Genomic DNA, 17,187 nt, shown 5'->3' with positions numbered 1-17,187 from the left:
AGACATGTCTAGCTTACAAATTAAGATAGTTCCTAAAGTTAAGACGATCAACCAATGACTATAATATCGAAAAAAAATCCAGATCAAGGGAACCAAATAACACATTCAACCACACATATGATAGGGACATAAAGAACCAAACTTTAAGACAAATAAGAGTATAAAACCGAGATAAGGGACGAGGTATCGACATTTTGGTCGAGTAACCTATCACTGTTACCTTAAACGCTCCTTATTCTTCGAATAAACGGTCCCTAAAGCTTGAGTCTTCCACCGGGTCTTCGAAACCTTCATCAAGAAGCTATAAAACGAAAGAATTGAGGCAAAAACTAAAACTTTTATAAGACGGCGTAAATCGAAACCATTACAAACATGAGACTTTATTACCTTGAAAGAAAGAGGAAGGAAAGAGGAAGAGAATTGTACTAAAATTAGAGGAAAAGGTTGAGAAATGAAGACAAAATCTTGGTTTTATGTAGACGAAAATGGCGTTTACAAAGCTCCTGCTTGGTTTATCATTTTCGAAAATGCAGGGCTGCTTCCCTTTTTGTTGGTTACCAGGTAAATGGAAAAAGGAAGGGGAATAAGTGGGTTGGGATTGGCCAAAAGAAAAGGTGAGAGAGAATTAAGTAATTTATTATTTTTAGTTAGGTGATGAAATAGAGAATGAGTTGTCGACCCGGGATAGGTCGAGAATAGATTACTCTAGTCTCACATGTGAAAATGTGACGGTCTATTGCTAGACGGAAATACGTCTAAAACCTACTATAATTTAAGACAGAACTTTATTATTATTACTGTCGCTATTAATATTATTCGACTAAAAATATTTATTTTTATATAAATAAGCTTATAAAAATATAGCTTTTGTTAAAATCAAGTTTAAAATTAAATTAAGAAAATTAAATAATTTAGAAATATAAAATAAAGTAATAGAATGGTTAAATAAATTATAAATGTCAAATGAGAAATTCGCGGGTGTTACAACCCAAGTGTTATTGCCCATTATGGAATCCATTTCATCATTCACCGCTTCTTTCCAAAAAGAAGAGTCATGAGACCCCATTGCCTCATCAAATGTCTTAGGGTCCTCATCAATGTGAAAACAATATGGATAATAATTTTCACATCCATCCCTTGAACCTTCAACCAAATAGGTATGAAAATCGGGACCAAAGGATTTAGCAATCCTTTTTCTCTTACTCCTACGAATTTCAGGTGTTGCTTCTTGAGTTGTGACATTGTCACTTCCCTCAATAGCTCCACTAGAACTAGGTACTAGATCCTTTGGCTTCGGCATTGATGAGAAACTACTCTCATCAACTATCGCATCCCTTAGACTCAATTACAGTGTGAACCGAAACAGAATCATTAGGTTCAATTACATAGAACCTATAAGCTTTTGAATGCGCAGCATATCCAATGAATATGCAATCGATGCCCCTTTCCCCCAAGGTAATTCAAGCTTGGTTTCTTTTGGTACCAAATTTCATATAGAGTGTCTTTATTCCTTTTGTTAGGAATCCTATTTAATAAATAGCAAGCCGTCAACACGGCTTCACCCCAAAATCCGTCACTCAAACCCGAGTAAGACAACATGGAATTAACCATTTCTTTTAGGACTCTATTTTTTCTTTCCGCTACACCATTTAATTGTGGTGTAAAGGGAGGAGATACTTCATGAATGATATCACTTGACTCAAAATATAATGGGTCATAATATTCACCACCTCTATCGGAACGCATTCTTTTAATCAAAACCGATTGTTGCAATTCCACTTCATTTTTAAAGACCTTAAACTTATCAATTACCTCATCTTTAGTGTGAAGTAAATATATGTAACAAAACCGACTAAAGTCATCAATAAAAGTCACTACATATTTTTTACCACCTAAAGACGGATAATTGCGAAAATCACATAAATCACTATGAATAAGTTCAAGCACATGTGAGATCCTAGACACATTACCAAATGATTGCCTTGTGATTTTTGTCAACATACAAGTATTACACTTATTTATATTCATGTTAAATGATGGAATAAGACCATCTTTAGACATAGTTTCCAATCTTTTATAATGTACATGTCCTAATCTCACATGCCAAAGATATGAAGTATCATTCATAGAGGAAGCAATAAATATGGAACTTTCATTTGGAACAACATTCAACATAAACATTCTTTCGAGGTGGTTTGATAGTTGGTGGCTTCAACTTACCTCCCTCATTCGAAAGGATGAGATAGGTTGGTCCTACTCTAGAGGATCAACCTAGTTTTCTTACCTAATCAAAAATAAAATAAAAATAAACATTCCATTACAATAATAACTAAATCCAATAAATACACCATGTTTAGATAAAACATACTTATTAGATTCATACACTTGTTTATAACCAAGTTTACTTAAACAACTACCGGATACAAGGTTCTTTCTAATTCCGGGTACATGTAATACATTATTTAATTTTACAACATTTACGGAACTAAATTCCAACACCACCATACCACGACCAAAAATAGGAGCGGTAGACTCATTGCCCATAAATAGAACGGATCCATCCTTAACTATTTCATAATCCTTGAACCAATGTCGATCCTTGCAAACATGATTGGTTGCACCCGAGTCAATCCACCATGCCACTACATCATCCTGCACATAAAATGCCTCAGAAATTAATGGTACATAATTCACAACCGAATTAAAACCAATGTCTAAAATCTGACCTTGATTAGTGGGTGGACCTTGGTCATTAGACCCTTGTCCTCCTTGGCTAGTACTTTCACCCTTTTTCTTTTTGTGCTTTCCAACCTTGCAATTTGCTTTCAAATGTCCGGTCTTTCCACAAATCCAACAAGCACCTTTTGGTGTCTTGTTAGACTCATCATTGGTGTTGACAAAGGGGCTTTTCTTCCCCTTAAATTTGTTTTTGTAACCCTCTCCCTTTTCCATCATATTGACGGAAGAGGATCCCATAACATCTTTACCTTTACCCTTGCCACTATTTTGCACCCTTAGAGATTCCTATATGCGCAAATGGCTACCGAGTTGAACAAGAGTCAACTCTTCCTTTTTATGTTTAAGCATATGTTTAAAATCCTTCCATGAAGGAGGCAGCTTGTCTATGATACTAGACACCGAGATAGATTCATTCATCTCCATTTTATGTTGTGCAATTTTTCCAAAAATCTGGAGCAATTCATTGTATTGTTCCATTACAGGTCTAGAATCAACCATTTTATAATTCATGAAATTTCCAACAAGAAACTTCTTACTAGAAGCATCCTAATCCATATATTTAGACTCAAGTTGATCCCACAAATCTTTAGCGGACTCAATATTTTGATAAATGTCAAAAAGAGAGTCGGACATAGCATTCAAGATGTGACCACGACAAATGTAGTCATCATTCTCCCACTTGCTTCTCTTTCGTTAAATTTCCGCAAGAGTTACATCCCCCACAATCTCCGGCATAGGAGTACTCAACACATACATAATTTTTAAAACGGTGAGAAGGAAGTGCATCTTCTTTTGCCAACGACGGAAATCGACACCCTCAAATTTCTCCAACTTTCAAAACTTGGTAGTCATGTCCTTGATTGAATCCATTTCCAAATGCAGAAAATACTCTAAGAATATTGTAATTTTTGTATTATAAAAGATTACAATATGTAACTAATACAAAAAAAGGCAATAAAATAGAAATAGAAACAATATAAGACGGTATATTACACCAAATCGAATCGTGTTGAACACACTTTCCTTAGAGTATTTCGACCCTATAGCCTTTGGGTATCATGAAATCTCTATAGGATAAGACGATTCCTTTGTCTTAAGGCAACAAAAAAGAACAAAGAACAATAAGAGAGTTTGTTTTTACTTTTTTATGTCAAAATCTGAAAAGAAATGCTCAAGAATTCTGTACGTCAAAATTCTACACATTATATATATATATATATATATATATATATATAGTTCTCATTCGTCTCTTACATCTTATGAGTCCCTAAGTCCTTATAAGGACCATAGGATGGAGGGGATGGTCAGAAATTCATCTCCTCTAATTAGCTCCTCATTGCAATTAAGTTTCCCACTAATCCATTCTTCACTCATTATCAATAACTCCTTCCTCACTAAGCATTTGTCCCTCATTATCACAAACTCCTCATATCTCTCTACATTCTCTCTTATTTTTCTCTCAATAAACAAAATCAAAACAAAAACAAATCAAACAAAAACAAATCCGAGAAAAAAAAAGTCCTACGTCCTTCCTCCTCCTTCCTACTACCGCCAACCACCCCACCTCCGCACTAAACCACCGTCACCAACGCCCCTTTCTCAACAACAAAAAAACCAAAAAAAAATCTCAACAACAAAAAAACCAAAAAAACCTCTCTCCTCCTCACCCACGGCTCACCAACCAAACCACCCACCACATCTCCTAACCCGGCTCCAACCACCACACGCCGACACCACCACTCACGACCTCCACCACACCACATGCTCTCTACCACCACTCACGACCTCCACCGCCACTCTGACCCCACAACCTCCCTCGAACCTGCCACGAACCACCCCTCAACCGCACTCACGCTCTCCACCGCCACTCACGACCTCCACCGCCACTCTGACCCCAAAAACTCCCTTGAACCTGCTGCAGCGCTATCCCGACACCAAACACCACCACCGCATCTACTTCCTCCTTTCTTCTCTCTCAGATCTACCACAGTAGCCCCTCACGCCGCCACCACCATCTTTCCGTCCTCCTTTCGTCTTTGTACTTGTGTGGTGGGGGTCGGTTGTGGTGGCGGTCATATGGTGGTGGTTTTTTGTTTTTTTTCAGATCTTGTTTTGTTGGTTGTTGGTGGTGATTGGTGAAGTCGTTGTTTGTGGTGTTGTTTTCATTTTTTGTTTTGTTTTGTTTTCATTTTTTTCAGGTCCTTTTTTTGTTTTGATTTGTTCCTGCGTATGGGTCTTTGTTTTGTGTTTGTTGTCTATTTTTTTTTTTTTTTCAGATTTTCATTCATTGGTTTATTGTTTTTTTTTGTGTGGTGTTATTTAGTTAGTATGTTGTTATTATTTACTTATTTTTAGTGTCTTGTTTTTTTTTTAGATCTAGTTTTTATATTTTTAGATATGTTTTAATTTTTTCATATTTTTTTTCATATCTATTGGTTTTAGATTTGTTGATTATAATTTTTCAGATTTATTTGGTTTTTATAAAAGTTACCCTATCTACGACGAAAGTTATACTCTTAAAATATTAAAGTTATACTATTTACGACTAAAGTTATACCGTTAAAACATTAAAGTTATACTATTTACAACTAAAGTTATACCCTTAAAACATTAAAGTTATACTATTTACGACTAAAGTTATACCCTTCAAATATTAAAGTTACACTATTTACGACTAAAGTTATACCCTTCAAACATTAAAGTTATACTATTTACGACAAAAGTTATAATCTTCAAAAATTAAAGTTATACAATTTACGACTAAAGTTATACCATTGAACTAGACGAAAAAATGAGTTGGTGTTCCAAATCCGATCACTTGTGATTTAAAATATTGTCTTGTTTTATATTTTTTTTATTTCAAATATCGTCCTATTTTATATTTTTCTTTAGATCTATTAGTTTTTTTTTAGTTTTGATATTTTTTTTAATTATTTCATATTTTGTATTAATTTTGTGTGTTGTTGTTGGTTTTTTTAGATCTATTAATTTTTCAGATTTAAATTTGTCCTATTATTTATTTTTCAATTGGGTTTTTCTAACCTATGCCCACTAGGCATAGGATAATAAACCCAAAAAGGAAGGTAATACATGTATTTTCTTGTAAATAAAAGTAAAAGTAATTGATATTGCAATTTCCCATAAAAATATCATTTATTTCTTTCCATTTTGGGTTTCTTATCCTATGCCTAGTGGGCATAGGTTAGAAAAAGCGTTTTCAATTTTTTAGATTTATTTTGTTTTTGAATAAAGTTACCCTTTAAACATTAAACTTCAGTGGCATTATGTGCAACTTCAATGACAATATGTGCAACTTCAGTGGCAATATGTGCAACTTTAGTGTCATTATATGCAACTTTAATAGCATTATGCGCAACTTCAGTGGCATTATGTGCAACTTCAAAGCCCATTATGCTCAACTTCAGTGGCATTATGTGTTCAATGGCAATATGTCTAACTTCAATCTCGTATTTTTATTGTGTTGGTTTCAAATCTAAATTTAAATTTGGACTAAAGATACATGATTTTGGACTAAAGTTACACAATTTTGGACTAAAGTTATACAAAAAGGACTAAAGTTACAGTAGGACAAATTATATAAACTTGTCTTAAAATTAAATAAATTCCAAGTATTTTTTGACTAAAGTTACACAAATTTGGACTAAAGTTATACGATTTTGAACAAAAGTTATACAAAAATGACTAAAAATATAATAGGACTAAATTATATAAACTTGACTTAAAATTACAAAAGTCAAAAAATATTCGTCAAAATCACTTTTTAGTTCAAAGTTGCAATATTTTGGATTAAAGTTATACTCGTAAAATACAAAAGTTGCACTCTAAAAAATACTGAAATGTCGTAAACTTGTCTTAAAATTACAAAAATTCTAAAAAATATACTTCAAATTCACTTTTTAATATAAAGTTGCACTATTTTAGATTAAAGTTATACTCGTAAAACACTGAAGTTGCACTATAAAAAAAACTTAAATGTCGTAAATTTATCTTAAAATTAAAAAAAGTCAAAAAATATCCGTCAAAATGACTTTTTAGTGTAAAGTTACACAAATTTGGACTAAAATTATACTTCTAAAACACAAAAGTTGCACTTTAAAAAATACTGAAATGTCATAAACTTGTCTTAAAATTACATAAAGTCTAAAAAATATACTTCAAATTCACTTTTTAATATAAAGTTGCACTATTTTAGTTTAAAGTTATACTCGTAAAACACTGAAGTTGCACTCTAAAAAAAACTTAAATGTCGTAAATTTATCTTAAAATTAAAAAAAGTCAAAAAATATCCGTCAAAATGACTTTTTAGTATAAAGTTACACAAATTTGGACTAAAGTTATACTTGTAAAACACAAAAGTTGCAGTCTAAAAAATACTGAAATGTCGTAAACTTGTCTTAAAATTACAAAAACTCAAAAAATATCCGTGAAAATCACCTTTTAGTATAAAGTTGCATTATTTTGTATTAAAGTTATACTCGTAAAACACAAAAGTTACACTCTAAAAAATACTGAAATATCGTAAACTTGTCTTAAAATTACAAAAGTCTAAAAAATATACTTCAAATTCACTTTTTAATATGAAGTTGCACTATTTTGAATTAAAGTTATACTTCTAAAACACTGAAGTTATACTCTAAAAACTACTGAAATGTCATAAACTTGTCTTAAAATTACAAAAGGTCAAAAAATATCCGTCAAAATCACTTTTTTGTATAAAGTTGCTCAATTTTGGATTAAAAGTTGTACTCGTAAAACACAAAAGTTGCACTCTAAAAAATACTGAAATGTCGTAAATTTGTTTTAAAATTACAAAAAGTAAAAAAATATCCGTCAAAGTCACTTTTTAGTATAAAGTTACACAAATTTGGACTAAAGTTATACTTGTAAAACACAAAAGTTGCACTCTAAAAATTACTGAAATGTTGTAAACTTGTCTTGAAATTACAAAAAGTTAAAAATATATACTTCAAAATCACTTTTTAGTATAAAGTTGCACTATTTTCGATTAAAGTTATACTCATAAAACAAAGAAGTTACACTCTAAGAAATACAAAATTGTCGTAAACTTGTCTTAGTGTTTTTGAGAGAGGAGGGAAGTCAAATGTGTAATATGTGAGAAAAGTGGATTAGAGGAGAAGAAGTTATACTGAATTAGTGATTAATTTGGATGGATTAGTAAGGGAGGAAAGAGTGTGTGAGATTAACCATTAAACACCCTTTTTGTGAGTTGATCTTATCCATTCATTTTTATCATCCAAGGGCCCTTAACAGAACTTATGGACTTATAACTATATATGAGATTAACCATTAAACACCCTTTTTGTGAGTGTGTAATACACATAAAATATATCAATAAATGGATAAGCATGTTTGTTGGTTGTTACTAGCCAATCAAACACAATGACAACTGCCAAATTGTCACATGTTTTCACGCATGACAATCCAAAGTCTCACAAAAGTTTTCCGTAAAACAACCCAACCCCGATGGGGTTAGCATCCCCGATCGGGGACGTAACCATTTGGATAATTGTCATTTTTGCTTTCTCGAATTACACTAAGTATAAATAAAACACAACCCCGATAAGGGACGCAATAATCGACATATATACTTAGAAAATTCTTCTAACATGATAAATTATATTATCATAAACATACTCATTTCATACATGAACTCGATATACGATTATATGAGCATACACTCCGTATTCCCGACTCACATATATCCATTACGAGCTCAAAACCGATTTTAGCTCGAAAATCCGAATACACGTAAATGTAATGTGATCAAAATCACTAACAAACCAGAGCACTGTAAGATGAATGAAGTAGCCACCACATTCAATGTCACAAGAAAAAGTATTTATAGCCTTTGGACAGCAGCAAAAAAGCAGCGGATGGAGCATATACCCATCAAGGTAAGGAGTAAAATAAAAGGAAAGAAGGGGAAGAAAAGGATACCTTGTCCAATTGAGACCATAATGGGACTTGATGTGTCAAAGAGAACCACCTTGAAGAGGTTGGGGAAGGTAATAGGACATTCACCTTCTACCTGCCATAGATGGGTTAAAGAAGGTTTAATTTAGTCTCACACAAACAGCATACTCCGAGCATTAAGTTAAGACAACAACTATATCAGGCTGCATTTTGTAATGGGGAAGTTAGTCTTTGATAGACTGTTAAGGTGTGTCATGTTCAAGGAAATGAGCCATATTATTCACATAGATGAAAAGTGGTTTTATATGACAAATTTAAAGTGCGGATACTACATTGGCAGCAATGAAGCACTTCCATATAGAAGTTGTAAGAGCAAGAGATACATAACCAAAATTATGTTCTTGGCTGCTCTTTCAAGGCCCACATACAAGGAAAATGGGGAGGTTCTATTTGATGGGAAGCTTGGCATATGGCCATTTACTTACCAAGAACCAGGCAAGAGGAAAAGTAAGAATAGAGATGCTGGTACAATAGTCACAAAACCCATTGAATCCATCACCAAGAAAGTTACCAAGGAAACTTTGATCAATTATGTGATACCAGCCATTAAAGAAAAATGGCCAACAACTACATCAAAAGAAATAAGCATTCAACAAGATAATGTTAAGCCACACATCAATGGGAAAGATAAAAGATTTCATAGAGGCAGCCACATCAGATGGTTTCAATATCAAGTTAAGTCAACAACCACCCAACTCCCCTGATTTAAATATCTTAGACTTAGGTTTCTTTAGGTCTATACAATCTTTGCAAGATGAGTTTCCAGCTAAGACAGTTGAAGAGTTGGTCAAGAATGTGACTGAAGCATATGAAGCAGAGACATTTGAAACCTTAGACAATGTGTGGCTAAGCTTGCAAGCTTGTATGGTAGAAATTATGAAAAGAAAAGGTTATAATGACTACCCACTACCACACTTGGCCAAGGCTGCACAAAGAACGAATGGGACACTACCTAGAAATTTACAAGTTGATGAAGATTTGGTGAGAGAATGCATTCAGTTTTTAATTACATGTGGTGTGATAGGTGAATTAGGTCAACTCTTGTTAGACTTAGGCATTCAAGTCCCCTTTTGAACAAAAGAGTTTGTTGTTTGAATGAGAAACTATCATCAAAGTTATTGTTAACATGATAGTTTGTCATTGCAAACATCAAAAACATCAGTCAGTTTAAAATGAAAAACTTGGTAAGAATATGTAAGCTAAGCATTTTGGAGTTTGAACTATGTATGCAATGAATGAATGACATTTTGGATAATTCACAATGAATGGCATGTTGGCAGACGCACTAAGTTAACATTGAAATGGTTACTCTCAGCAAGCAATTTATCCTCATTGAGCAACATGACCAAATATAAGTGCCTTATCAAGAGTAGACATAACATGGAAACTCAAATGTAAAATAACAAGAGAACCTCAACATGATAAGCTCCTTAGTGGCAGCAAACATGGGTCAATATCAAAGTGAATTAGGCCAAGAAAGGAAATGGGTACATCATGATGAATCAGAATATAAAATCAGCAAACACAATATACTCCTTCAGCATCCTATGAGAAAATTATCCTATCAAACCAGCAAACACAATATATTCATTCAGCAGCCCAACTTCAATTTAAACAAGGATACAAGCAAACACAAATTTAAACAGAAACCTCAGCACCACAAAGTTGACCAACCACCCAATAACTTCAACATAAACCACAACTAACAATAGATTAACCAGGACCCGAGCAGAAAACTATTCAAAACACAAGAATATTGAAACAACTGAAGACAGAGTGCTAGAAATGAACCTCCTTTTTGCTAGCAATTTTTTTCCGCGATTTTAAGTATTTGTCACAAAATTTCTTGAACTTCATAGATTTTGGCGACAAATCTCCAGATCCACAACTTCCCCCACAAATCGCCTTGTGCTGAACATCATCGGCTTTAATTGTCTCCAAAACTTCAAAACACAAATAAAAAAAATTTAACCGACTCATTATACACCTTACAAAACATAAATAACAAAAAAATTAAACAAAAACTAAAATTGAAGCCGTATTACAAGGAAATAACCTCTCTTTTCTTCCCTTTTCCTCTTCTTCTCTGAGAATTTGTCGCAAAACCAGTTGAACTTCTTTGAACTTGGTGACAAATCACCAGATCTAGCAGTTTCCAGTAAATATCCTTTCCCATAACCACATGCATCAAGATTATCAACGCAGTGATCAACTTTCTCATCAAAAGATGGGACTTCCTCAACCAAAGAATCAGGAACAAAAGTATTTTGATCAGAATAAAACTTCGATGTAGCCTCGTTATCGTTGTCATCATCAGAATGAAGCAGTTATCCATAGCCTGAGTAAGTATCAGGGGCGACATGACCTACACCAGGTATATACAAACAATAATCTAAAGATTGATGGTACGAAGTTTGAGATTTTAACTCAAGATAGGATGCATAAGTTTGGTATTTGTACTGTTGGACTGTGCTACTTGTGTGGGTTGCAACTAGAAACTCACAGGCATCTGTTTTTTGAATGCCCGTTTAGCTTGCAGTGCATGCTGCTACTGCAGGCATGGTTACAGATCCAGTGGCAGGGAGATGTGCTGGCTTGGCTCATTCGTTGGAGATGTTGTTCTCTGCTGAAAAAGCAGGTGGTTATGGCAGCAATATCAGGTCTTATTTACCACATTTAGGAATGTAGGAACAAGTGTAGAGTGGAGCTGTATATTTTGCAACCAACTCGTGTTGTGAAGAATGTTCAGAAGTTGGTTACATGTAGAGTGAACAGAGGAGATTTTGGTAAGGGGAGATTGAAGTGTATGGCTTGGCTACAAAAAATCAATGTAATAGGTTCAGTAGCTTAGCTTGATTGTAGGTTGGAAAGATGTATGGTGGATTTTGATTGCTTTTAATGATATTCACATTTTCACCAAAAAAAAAAGAAGTTTGAGATTTGGGAAGTATTTTTTTGAGTTTTTTAGACATTAAGTCTAAGATAAGGTGAGAAAGAACGAATCAAATGGTAGGGAAGATGAAAAAAGCAAGAGAAAATGGAGACAGATATGTAGAGAGAGGAAGGAAGAAGGAGGATATGGAGAGCGGCGCAAGAAAATGAGAGTGAGATCTAGGGTTTTTGAGGTAGAAAGTGCTAGAGAGGAATACGGAGGGAGTAAATGTGAATATAGAAGGGTGAGTTGGTGTAAATGTAGAGAGAGAATAAGGGAGTTATATGAATTCTGGTGGGAAATTGAAAAAAATGGAGGGAGTCATTAGTTTAATAGATAGGTTAATATAGATTAGAACTTAATTAGAAATGTTAAGTAATGGCATAATAGGTAAATATTGATGTGCAATTAGGACACTTTTGTCATTTTTTATTGCCAAGAATAGAAAGAAAGGAAATGGGTAGATCAAAGTGAAGCGGCCCAATAAGGAAAATGGGTAGATTATTGTAGAATGGAGGAAGTAGTGTAATAGTGTATTTAGGTATTGCAAAAACTACGAAAAAGCTACACATACATGACGTGTATGAGAAAACCATACACAACCATCGATATCGCGACACGTGGCAAACTTGAGTTAACCTCAAGCGGTTAATTAAGGGTTAGACAACCACCCAAACAAAAAAGATTCCTAACTTAGTAATATCAATCATATATGGAACACTATAAGAGTATAATAATTCGCTAATCATACCGACCGCTTCGTGCTAACAAACCCCACTTATTAATTTGTAATATTGCCTAATTGGTTTTGTTTGTACAAATTTTTATCTAATTTTTATCAAATTGGTTATTACTGTCTGTTTTTATTCAATTAGTCATAGTGAGCTTAGTATATTGCTTAATTTTTTATATTTAGCTTTCAGTTAATTTATTTGTCTATAAATAGTTTTAATCTAATGTCCTTTTTCCCCTTTTGCAGCATATAACGTCACATGTTGTCCCTAATAGTTTTTTTTATGTAATTTCTTTCGGGTTTTTTTCTCTTTTGCAACTTAACGTCACATGCTATCCCTAATAGTTTTTTTTTCTCTTGTACGACTTAACGTCACATGTTGTCCCTAACACAGATCCAAGATAACAGCGATGTTGATATTATCTACCAAGCAAATATTGATGCCAATGATCTAATGGAAACTTAACGTCATATAGTTTTAATACTCTCGCTGCCAAGCCCCCCATTACGAATGAGTTACAGTTTCAAGGCACAATAAATTTATTATTGGTGTAGTCAAAGGCCATATATACGCCCATAAAATTGCTTTTGGCAATGTCTAAGGCCATAGATACGCACAATAAATCATCTATATAGTTTTACTACTTAACCGTTGTACTTGACACCTCGAGTAATCAAATTTATTGATGATATTAAATAGTAGTAACGTATATCATATGCCAATACTGCACGAAGAGAAGGATGTTAAGAAACAATAAGAATCATTATGGCCAATATGTTGAAATGGGTTGGCCTAATTAATTGAAACGTAAATTGTCATATATTGTCGAAACCTGACTGTTGGTTTCTGTTAACTTTGCCTTTTATTTTATTGGCTTTTTAATGGAAATTTGTAGATATTATTTTTCATTTATACGTGTATTATTAAAGTTACGCTGAATAATAGAAGTGATCTTACTTTTTTTTTATAAATTGTCATCTTTTATGTCACGAGTATTCGAGTTGATAGTCATTTGGTCCAATAGAGAAATAATTGAGGTATACAAATTGTCATTTTTGTTGGAAGATAGATCATTCATGACTTTGTGTATAATCAAATTTCACCATCATAGGAAAATTTATCCATTCAGAGACCTCTCTCTAAAAAATGGATGAAGGTAACTAAAGAGAAAATACTCATCTGAAAATTTTGAGAACCCTTTATTCTACGAGAAACTATATGAAAACCAAGCATTTTAATTGAAGCGAAACGTTGAGGAACAATGAGTTGTATTTTAATTGAATTGAAAAATTGGGGAATGAATAATGATTTGGATAAGTGAGAAATGACGAGAGATGGGAAATTTATGAAACAAATGACTCATTGTTGGAGACGGTCTTATAAGAACAAAAAAGCTTCATAGTTTGTCTTTTATTTGCACAGGTTTTAGCATATCAGTGATTCGGTTAAAAAAACCTATTTTAAAAGATGTTCATTATCACGATGATACCTTCAATTTACAATTTCATATCAATGACTTTAGTAGTTCATATATAGAAAAGGCGATTCATTTTAAACCGCAATCTCATAATAAACATTTCGAAAATATTGTCTGCATATTAACCGGGCAATGCCCGGGCATGAAATCTACTCCCTCCATAACAGACCAATGGTAACATGGTAAAAAATGGAGTTTTTAAGAAAAGAGGGTAAAAGTAAAGGTAAAGAGGGAGAAAATAGGTGGGGTATGTAATTGTAAGTTTAATTGTGGGTTGGTAGGTGGGGTATGTAAGGACATTTTGTGTAAATATCAAATGGATATAGGAATAATTTGGTAATGTTGTGAGCCAAATAAGGAATGTTACCATTGGTGTGGTACGGCCGTATTAGGTAAGTGTTACCATTGATCTGGTATGAAAGGAGTAGTATATACTTAAATTAAGAAAAAAGAGAAAAAAACTTCATTATATTACCCAAAATCACACATTCGACTGTATCTTACGGAGCCCGTTCATGCTTGCCTGACATGATTCAGGGTTGATCATAGAATAAATTCTCTTCACACGAACCAGCCTATCCTTTGTATAGGACTTACTTATACGGTGATTGGACCAAAGACACATTGGATTATGAATTACAATGTGGCAGTAAAGGGCCATATACCTGCACAGCCTAATCAATAAGGAGTATAACTTTTTAAGTTTTACTCCCTATGTCCCGGTCAATTGTTGTCCTTTGGTTTTTGCACAAAGACCAAGGAAAGAAGAAGGGACCAATTACTAAATGCCAAGTGTAACAAATTGAGTGTGAATGATTAAATTGTTCATGAAGTTCATTCTTAAAATAGAAAGAACAACAACTCACTGAGACACCCCAATATAAAAAAGGACAACAAATGACCGGGATATAGGGAGTAATATATACTCCCATCTCAAGAACGGACTACTTATTTCATCTGTCGTTGCTTCTTTCAGGTTTTGCATGGACATTCACCCTTCAAACAACTTGCTAATAGGTTTCAGAATGATTTCGTTGTCGCCGTAGGCAAAGGAGAACCTGCAGCAGTGCTCTCCGAATATGGCTTAAAGTAGGCCCATTATTCATTATTTCAAATGCCTCATCCTCTGTGCTTCACTTTTGTTTTATACTCGCCTTGCTCTATATATTTGCAGAAATGTGATTTCAATAGATGACTATGCACTGTGTTTTGACCAAATCAGCAGCCCGAAAGAAGTATGTATCCTCCCACAGGGTCCAAGCACTCTTCATTGTTAATGATTCTGTTGACTGGAGTAGGAATATTCAGGTTGTTCCTCACTCTCTACTTTCATGCTTCTTCCCATAATTTCTCTTCTGCTACTTGCTTAACACTTCCCATCACTTTTAAGCAATTTCTTATGATTCCTTCGTCTTCTACTAATGCTGCAATAGTTTAAGGTTCTCTGTGACATATTAAGGACTGGGGGTCTTCCTGGGGGTGATCCTGGAACTCAGCCGCATTTGTACTTTGCCCATGACGATCTTAAATATCAGGTCAGTTTGCCATACATCTGGGCCTATGTAACTTCCATCCCAAAATTCTTCCTGAGTGTATTAACGCTAATGTGTTATTCTTAAAGACAGGGTGCATTTCCCACAGAACGGTTTGGCATGGGTGCATTTAGGATATCATTGCAGTCCGTCTACAACAGGTAATGTAAAGCTGGTTGAATCTCTTAAAAGATGGGACACAATAAGTGTGTATTTACAAAAATACAAACTACAGCCTAAGAATTTCTCTTTTGAAACTACGGAGTAACATTTATTTTCTCTTTATATTCAAGCTTCCAGTACGTAGTTTGTATATCTGGTAAAGAAAAAGCTCCAAGCGTTAGGTGCTTCTTCGGCTTCTCTCTGTAGGACCTTTTTCTTCCAATTTGTGATTAGACTTTGAAAACTCATCTTTCTTTTGCTGATCTTAAGGAGGAACAAATAGGTCTTAAACCATCAAGAAACACTAACCACCAAAAGAAGAGAAGAAGATAAAAAGTAAAGGAATTCGTAAGGTTGTTCGGAGAACCTTGTTGATCAAATTGCTATATTTATTCAACCCCGCTTCAAATATATTGTCCCAATTTGACTACCGGTCATATATGTAAGTTATATTGATTGAATGATAAAATACATTATGAGAGTACATCATTATATACTAATTAACAAGCTGTTGGTTACCTAGAAACAAGGTTGGTTTCCTAAGATAAGGCTAAGAATAAGGGAGTAAGTTGTTACAATCTTTGACTAAATTATACAAGATATTCACAGAATAATTGTACCAATTATTCTCTAACATCCCCCCGCAAGACGGACGGCCGGGACGAAAGACCGATCTTGGACATGAGCATATTGAATCGAGACCGGGATAAAGCTTTAGTAAGTGCATCAGCGAGCTGGTCGTCATTAACAATTGGAGTAACACGCATAAGACCGGACTGAACCTTTTCGCGGATAAAGTGATAATCAATTGCAACATGTTTCATGCGAGAGTGGAACACGGGATTGGAGCTAATACTGGTAGCGCCAAGATTGTCGCAGTAGACAACCGGGGTCGAGGGAAGGACGATGTGAAGCTCCTGTAGTAGATGACCAAGCCAAATGAGCTCAGCCATGGCATTAGCAATGGTGCGATATTCGGCTTCAGTGGATGAGCGAGCCACTGTGCGATTTTTCTTTGAACTCCACGAGATGGGTGTACGACCAAGGTACACTATATATGCGCCAGTGGAGGTAGAGTCTTCAGGGATGTCACCCCAGGCAGAGTCGGAGTAAGCATGCAGGCTTAAGGGAGTGTCACGATAGATCATAATGCCGTGAGAGACAGTACCGGCTAAATAACGAAGTAGACGTTTTAAAGCTGACCAGTGGCATATAGTCGGTTGATGCATGAACTGGGAGAGCTTTCCCACGGCAAAGGCGATGTCGGGACGCGTTAGTGACAAATATTGCAAGCTGCCTACTAGAGCACGAAATTCAGTGGGATTGTCGAATAGAGGACTGTCACGGAGGGAGAGCTTGTGCGAGGAGTCCATAGGAGTGGGACACGGTTTGGCATCGGCCATTTTAGCTCGAGTGAGGAGATCTGATGTATACTTGGACTGAGTGAGAAATAGACACTTGGCAAACGGCTGAACCTCAACACCCAAGAAATAGGCAAGTGGGCCAAGGTCTTTAAGTGAGAACCGTTGCGCGAGAGCCTGAATAAATGAATGAACTCGGGATGAGCAAGCACCTGTCACAATTATATCATCGACA

General features: G+C 34.7%; 1 pseudogene; it reads left to right on the top strand.

Annotated features, from left to right (window-relative positions):
* LOC141629179 (cardiolipin synthase (CMP-forming) / mitochondrial hydrolase fusion protein-like) overlaps nt 1-17,187 on the top strand; it is an 80,219-nt pseudogene that overhangs the window by 47,322 nt on the left and 15,710 nt on the right.

This window comes from Silene latifolia, chromosome Y, assembly GCF_048544455.1.
Source record: "Silene latifolia isolate original U9 population chromosome Y, ASM4854445v1, whole genome shotgun sequence".
NCBI classification, from domain to species: domain Eukaryota; kingdom Viridiplantae; phylum Streptophyta; class Magnoliopsida; order Caryophyllales; family Caryophyllaceae; genus Silene; species Silene latifolia.
This window is presented reverse-complemented; position numbering and strand designations above follow the sequence as displayed.